The sequence below is a fragment of the Zalophus californianus genome, chromosome 2, assembly GCF_009762305.2.
Source record: "Zalophus californianus isolate mZalCal1 chromosome 2, mZalCal1.pri.v2, whole genome shotgun sequence".
Classification (NCBI taxonomy): Eukaryota; Metazoa; Chordata; class Mammalia; order Carnivora; family Otariidae; genus Zalophus; species Zalophus californianus.
This window is the reverse complement of record NC_045596.1, coordinates 57286471-57293352: the sequence shown is the minus strand read 5'-3', so window position 1 is coordinate 57293352 and position 6882 is coordinate 57286471. Positions and strand designations below refer to the sequence as shown.

At 40.6% G+C, this 6882-nt stretch overlaps 2 pseudogenes; both read left to right on the top strand.

Moving 5' to 3' along the window:
• The first annotated feature begins 580 nt into the window (after positions 1–580).
• LOC113925557 lies at positions 581–1383 on the top strand (annotated as a pseudogene).
• Positions 1384–1565: 182 nt separating this feature from the next.
• On the top strand, positions 1566–5444 carry LOC113925558 (annotated as a pseudogene).
• Positions 5445–6882: the final 1438 nt, after the last annotated feature.

Sequence of the window (6882 nt, the reverse complement as noted above, 5' to 3'; positions counted from 1 at the left end):
AAAACAGCACAGCAAGAAATGGTGGAATAGAAGGAAGCCAGAAGTGAGACCATAATATGTTAAAGGGTGAATGAAAAGTCTTGGGGCGCCTGGGTGGCTCAGTCAGTTAAGTGTCTGCCTTTGGTTCAGGTCATGATCCTGGGGTCCTGGGATTGAGTCCCATATTGGGCTTCCTGCTTAGTGGGGCGTCTGCTTCTTTCTCCCTCTCCCCCCTGCTTGTGCTCACTCAAATAAGTAAATAAATAAATAAATCTGTAAATTTTTAAAGAAAGGCGAAAAGTCTCACCAGATTCCTAGGATACTGACAGCAGCTAGACAGGCAGACAACACGCAGTTCACCTTTTAGGGACAGAGCCAAACGACTTGCTGTTTCGATGAGGGCCTCGGTCAGAGCCCTAAATCCCCACAGGGCCGGTAATGCCAAGCCATGATTATTTAGCATTATTGTGCTCTGTAAAGAGGAATTTACTAATCAATATCCTAGCAAGATAGTTCATTTTACATTTTTAGGTAATTGCTTCTTGTAATATTACAAGAAGCAATAAATTAGTAATGTCGACAAACAAGGACAAATGACTAGATGGCAGGTACACAAGGCTTGCTGGACGGGCATGCACTGGGGAAAAACTCTGCAAGTCAGGATCAGCAGCAAGCTTGCATGGCCTCCACTGCCTGTCACAAGACTGGCAGCGCAGGGCCACCTGGCAGGACCAATCATCAACATCCACCAGGGGGGAGCCCGACGGCTGGGCCAAAGGGCTTCCAGAGAGCTCCGTAAAAAACCCTAATCATCCCGCTGATGTTATTGCACGTTGTGATATCATATCTATACAGTGTGAGAGAATGTGGATCCAGCTGCTCCTCCTGACACCCCCACATTTGCATCTGGGAGGGTAACCAGCCCATGCTGGGTGTGATCAGGGGCTGTGGTCCCACACCAGCCGTTACTGCCAAATGTGACAGAAGCAAGCTGCAAGATTTACCATGTCAATGTTCATGGCTAGGTATGGGCTAGCCTCCTTCCTTGGCACTAACAGGGAGCTGGAATCCAAGTTGTGTGGTTAGCCAGAGTTTGCTGCCCTAAACGGTTGGAGCCAAAAGTAACCTATGGTGGCAGAGTGGAGCGGTCCCCAGAGATGCCTGATGGTCTGTTCTGCAGGGCACGACGGAGCGAGCCAGGGACTGCTTACACCTGAGACAGACTACAGAATGGCACAGCATGTACCAGAGGGGGAAGTTCAAGTCCAACATAGAAGGACAGCCTCACAGAGCTTCCAAGAGTGTCAGCTGTATGCAAGGCGATCTCAGCAGCAAGTACCTGTGCTGGATTTCCAGGCAGAAGAGAGACAGGCATTCTTAGCTGAGACACCAAGAGATGGTTAAAGCAATATTGGAACAGTGTTAGCCGATTTCCAAGTGAAAAACCAGGCTCCATCTACTGTTTGAAGCTTCTGCCCCAAGCTTGCATTGTTTATAGGAGAACCTGTGTCATACCTTTATCTGTAGCCTCCCCTTCCGTTTTAAGGATCCTGAAACCGGACATTGGATTTGGTGAAACAACAACCATGACTGTGGGAAAGAGCAGCAAGATGCCCCGGCACACTGACCACAGAATGAGATGTACCTGCAAGATGGCCAAATCTGCACGGGGTACCTTTAAGGCTTTTGACAAGCCTATGAACTTGATCTTCTGTGACTGTGATGGATTCAGGAAGATCAAGCCAAAGAATGTGAAGGAGCCAGAGCATGAAGAAAAGTGGGTTTTGGGTCTGGTGTTGCTATGTGGGAAGAACTTGGTTTCCATGACTGTGTAAGGACTGCCATTGCTCAGGTACCACTTGCTGGAGCTGCAGGAGGCCCTGGGGTTGGCAGGGCAGCTGGTAGAGGAGGGCCAGCTAGCGGTCCAATTCCCCAGGCTCCTGCTGGATTAGCAGGCCCTGTCCAAGGGGTTGGGGGGGTCATCCCAACAGCTAATGACTCCACAGGGAAGAGGCACTCTAGCAGCTGATGCAGTTGCTGCTACTATTAGCATTGCTGGAACCCCAACTCAATTCCCACCAGGACAGGGGACCCCACCAACTCCTGAGGGCCGAACAGCACCACCTCTAGGCATTATGGCTCCTCCATCCTGTATGAGACCACCTATGGGCCCACCTCCCAAAAAAGGCAAATAAGAGCTATGAGAATTAGAAAGTGTTAGGTAACACATATCCCATCATGGTCATTGTCTCTTTACAACAGAATTTGGGAAATACTCCACAATGTTATATATGTGTAGTTGGATTAAGGAGTAAGCTCTATTAAGGGGAAAAGGAAAATTTTAAAGGCATGCATTAGTAGAGAGGAAGGAATAAAAAGCTAACATTTTTACTTTCTGTATTTGTACTGAGTCTATCTTATTCTTAGATCTCCTTTTCCATAGAGCAAAGGCTAAATGTAAGAGCAGCCCTGACCTTTGAAGGATAATTAAACCATTTGGATACCAGGTAAACAGGACTTGAATGCAACTGTTATTTGGTGTTGCCTGGGAAAGGGAGTTGCCTGCAACAGGGCAAGAAACTGTTTCCTAGTACAGAGTGGGAAAGGCAAGGTCTTAGAGAGAACTATGCTTACGTGCAGTCCCCTCTGGGTTGAAAAAGGGTCGGGGTCCTAGAGGCCCACGCTAGATTGTTGTAGTTTTAGCTTTCTCTCTTCTTACTGACCCAAATGCTGACTTTATGCCTCATGGTACAGTGACCATCTTGTAATAACGAGGATGAAAGCAATGTTGTGACAATGAGTGACATGAAATTAGAAGTCTGGTCCTCAATGAAACCACTCAGCCACTGTAACAGCCCTACACTGTCTCCCTCCAAGCTCCTTATTGCAATACATCCTTTAATTTAATATAATCTTAGAATGTAGAACCTAAAATTAATTTGTACAATTGTCTACAAAAAAAAAAATCAAAGATACTCAAGGGACCAAATATTAGAATAACACATATTTAAAATGTAATATAAAAAGTATCCATCATCAATAGCAACAAAATATTGTTAATTATGTTGGAATAAAATCAACTAAGTAGAATAAAATCACAGAAGAATGTTTGAAACATCCAAAAAATTATTACCAAAATTATAGAACAAAAAAAAATCTTAAGAAATGGAGAGCTATACCATGCTCATAGATTAAAAGACACAATATTGTAAAACTTCTTTCCAAATCAAACTCTGAAATCAATGAAATTTCAAGAAAAATATCAACAAAACTTTACATGAATTTATAACAGATGAACTTAAAAATTCATGTGGAAACATTAAAGGTCCAATAGAGAAAAGTTTTTTGAAGATGATCAACACTGACAATTAATCTATAGTAATTAAAACAATATTCTTGTGGAAATGGACAAAATGATCATTAGAATGGAACAGAGCCCAGAAATAAATCTTACTTCACACCAAACACAAATATTCATCTTATATGGCCTAGTAACCAGAGAAAAGCAAAATTTTTAAACTGAGGGAAAAATTGTAGAATATTATGTCCATTATCAGAATAATAAGGTATTCTTAGACAAGTCACAAAAGGCCTATACAAAAAGGAAAATACTGACATATTTAACCACACCAAATTTGAAATTTCTGGAAAAAAAGAATACTGTATAGAAAATGTATGGGGCGCCTGGGTGGCTCAGTTGGTTAAGCGGCCAACTCTGGATTTTGGCTCCAGTCATAATCTCAGGGTCCTGGGATCAAGCCCAGTGTGGGGCTCTGCACTCAGCAGGGGGCCTGCTTGAGATTCTCTCCCTCTGCCCCTCTCCCCATTCGCACGCACACTCACTCTCTCTCTAAAATAAATAAATTTAAAAAAAATGAAAATAGAAACACGAGCTGCAGAATGGGAGATTAGCTGCAATGCATAAAACTAACAAAGAACTGGTATCCCAAGTGCATATACAGTATCAGTTTATCAGTAGGACAAAAAATAATTTTTAAAGAAAATTTGACAAAGAATATTAAAAGGCAATTCACAGAATTAAAAGGTCACTGACCAATAAAGAAAGCAGGTTTGTTTTCACATTAAAAAGTGTAAAGGTAGTTGTTTCTTAAAATTGGATCAGTAATCAATGAAATTAGGTCCAACAACTCCATTATTAATAAATACAAATCTCCCCAAAGCCCCCAACAGACTTCTGCCTACATTATATTGGACAGAATTCAATAACCTCACAAGCTATAAAAGAGGATGTGAAAATGAGTCTCTCTGTGGAGGTGGACACATGCTTCCTTCCCCCTAACCAAGAAATACAATTTGTATTCATAAGGAAGAAGATACATTTATTCAAAAGTGTTTGCCACAATGGGATAATCTTTATTCAACAGGTAATAAATAAGAAAATGTGTGGGCAAAGAGTATTGGGAATTTACCTAAATGCATTGCAAAGAGGTAATAAGAATAGCATACAAACTGAGACACATGTAGAAGGAATTGAGAGGCTCCAATATACATCTGACATCCCAGAAGTAGAAAATAGAAGGAAGAGATATATGAAAAAAAAAAATCATTTGATAGATTAAGATTATTCTGGAAGTGAAGAGACACAAGAGCACAGGTGTCTCTTTTTTTTCTGGAGGAAGACACAGAGTAGGAGTGGTTTTCCCTCCCTCTGTCCTCATTCTGCCCCTCTATTCATACCATCTCAAAGTACAGTGATTTACCTACTGAGTGTATTTGAGGAAAATCACTAGGCATGTTCAGGCCAGCAACTCTTCTTCGCTACCGGGAGGGACTCTTCATCTGGTGAGGTCCACTTGTCTGGGCCTGAGAGGAAAAATGTGGCCAGTTCTGGAGTTCAATAATTAGCATACACACTAGGCTAATACAAAATTAACTAACCTCTACCCTGGCCTTTTTATATAATAAAGTTGACATTTGGGGCTCAATTGTTACTTCGAGCAATTTGTTCAAAACCCATGGGAGATGGAGATCAGCCACTTATCAAGGCTATTTAGAAACTTCAAGAGAGTCCTCAGATTTAGAGGTTTCATTTAGTACCAAACAAAAGTAATTCTCTGATACACAGTGAAATGCAGTACTTCAGTTATAAAATCCTAGAAACTACCAGAGAGAAAAGAGAGAGTATGGTCAAAAGAATACCTGTCAAACTAACACCAGGAGAAAGAAAGTGTAAAAGCAAAAGCAAAGAGCCAGGAATGTGCAGGGCTAGTTTTCAGATTATCAAGCATTTTGTGTAATACTGTATAGTTTACATAGGACAACCAATAGGAAAGAAGATGCAATGGGTAATTGGACCATATTACCGAGACCTTGAATGCCAAGAACCTTTGCAGGAAACCACGGCAAAACACAAAAGGCTTTATGAGTATAAGAATGAAGATGTAACTGGCAGCAATGGGGAAGACCATCTGTGGGAAACAAAAGTCAAGGAAGAACAGAAGTGATATAGCAATACTGGAATTTGTAGTTTAGAAACAAAATGTATGGAGTGGCAATGTGTTTCCACTAATTTTTTTCTTTTCCAACTTTGTGCTTTTACCCATTCTATTATTAGGCTCTTCATCTACTGCTTTTGAGCATGGATACATCAGAGTGGAAATAGTGTTCCCATCCTTCTGCATTTTGTCAAAAGCCTAGACTCTCAGTGGAATGAAGAAGACATTAAGATTTAGGCAAAAATTTGGGGTCGGAGAAGTGGAACCTAAGTTACCACCACATTCAAGTGTAGGATAGACTACCCTAGGCTGAAAGAAGAAGAAAGAAGAGATGGATAGCCAAGTATAAATGAGAGGTAAAGCCAGACCTTGAAGACTTGTCCTCTTGCATTAAGAATGAAAGAGTTTGCAGCAGGTGGTTTAATGAGAGGCAGGTACGCATATCCTCAGATGACGCAGGTACATCCACACAAATAAGCATCATATTTCAGTTTCTTTTACACAGAAAGTATTTTTAAAGAACACTTAAATTTAGGGTGTAATAAAAATCAACAAAGGAGCCCAGAAGTGGGAAGATGATAAAAGAGAATATTTTTGTTCATGCAATTATCCAGTAAGTGTCTGTTGTACACGGTATACAGAGGCTTTGCGAAGTCCTGGGGTATAAAGCAGTGAAAATTAATATACTCTTAAGGTTGGAGACATCCGTGTGAACCCATGTTTAGCTTAATACAGATATAGATTATTATATAGAGAAATATTTATAGATCTGTGCATATATAGTGTCACATATATACTTCCTCTGTTAGTTGAGAGAACCTAGAAGCACCCAGACTTAGTGACTATCAGATCTTCACTTCTAAAAACCATTCTCCAATTTTAAAAAAAGCAGCATTCTTGTAGAAATGGCTGATTCTACTTACTGAGGTGGGAAATACAGGAGTCTAGAGCGTCTCTCTTGTAGTGTCAGAAAGTAAGGAAGTCCTAACACACACCCACACACACTGAAGGGTGTATTGTCAATAGGATACAGAAGCCAAGTGAAAGAGCTCCTAAAATCTAAAGCTGAGAAATCTGAGGAACAAAATAAAGTAGCATTGGATTATTACACAAAATGTAAAATAAGTGTCCATGAGCCCCTACTGACATAAATGATTGCACAAATAAATGCATGGGGAAGAAGAGGCAAATCTCTAATGCAGAAGCCTAAATAATTTTTGTACATTCATCATCCTTCAGGAGATGGATCATAAGTACTCTGTAAGTGTGGGCTCTGTACATGGATTTCCTTCCAAAGAACACAATGTGAAAAGGATTTGAGGGGACATTAACTTTATAGTGGACAAACCTTTAAAATACTACCTCTACCAAGTGATTAAAGTTAACATTAACAGTGATAAATCGTGTTAATTACATATACCCTGCATATGATGTGATGAAAATGACT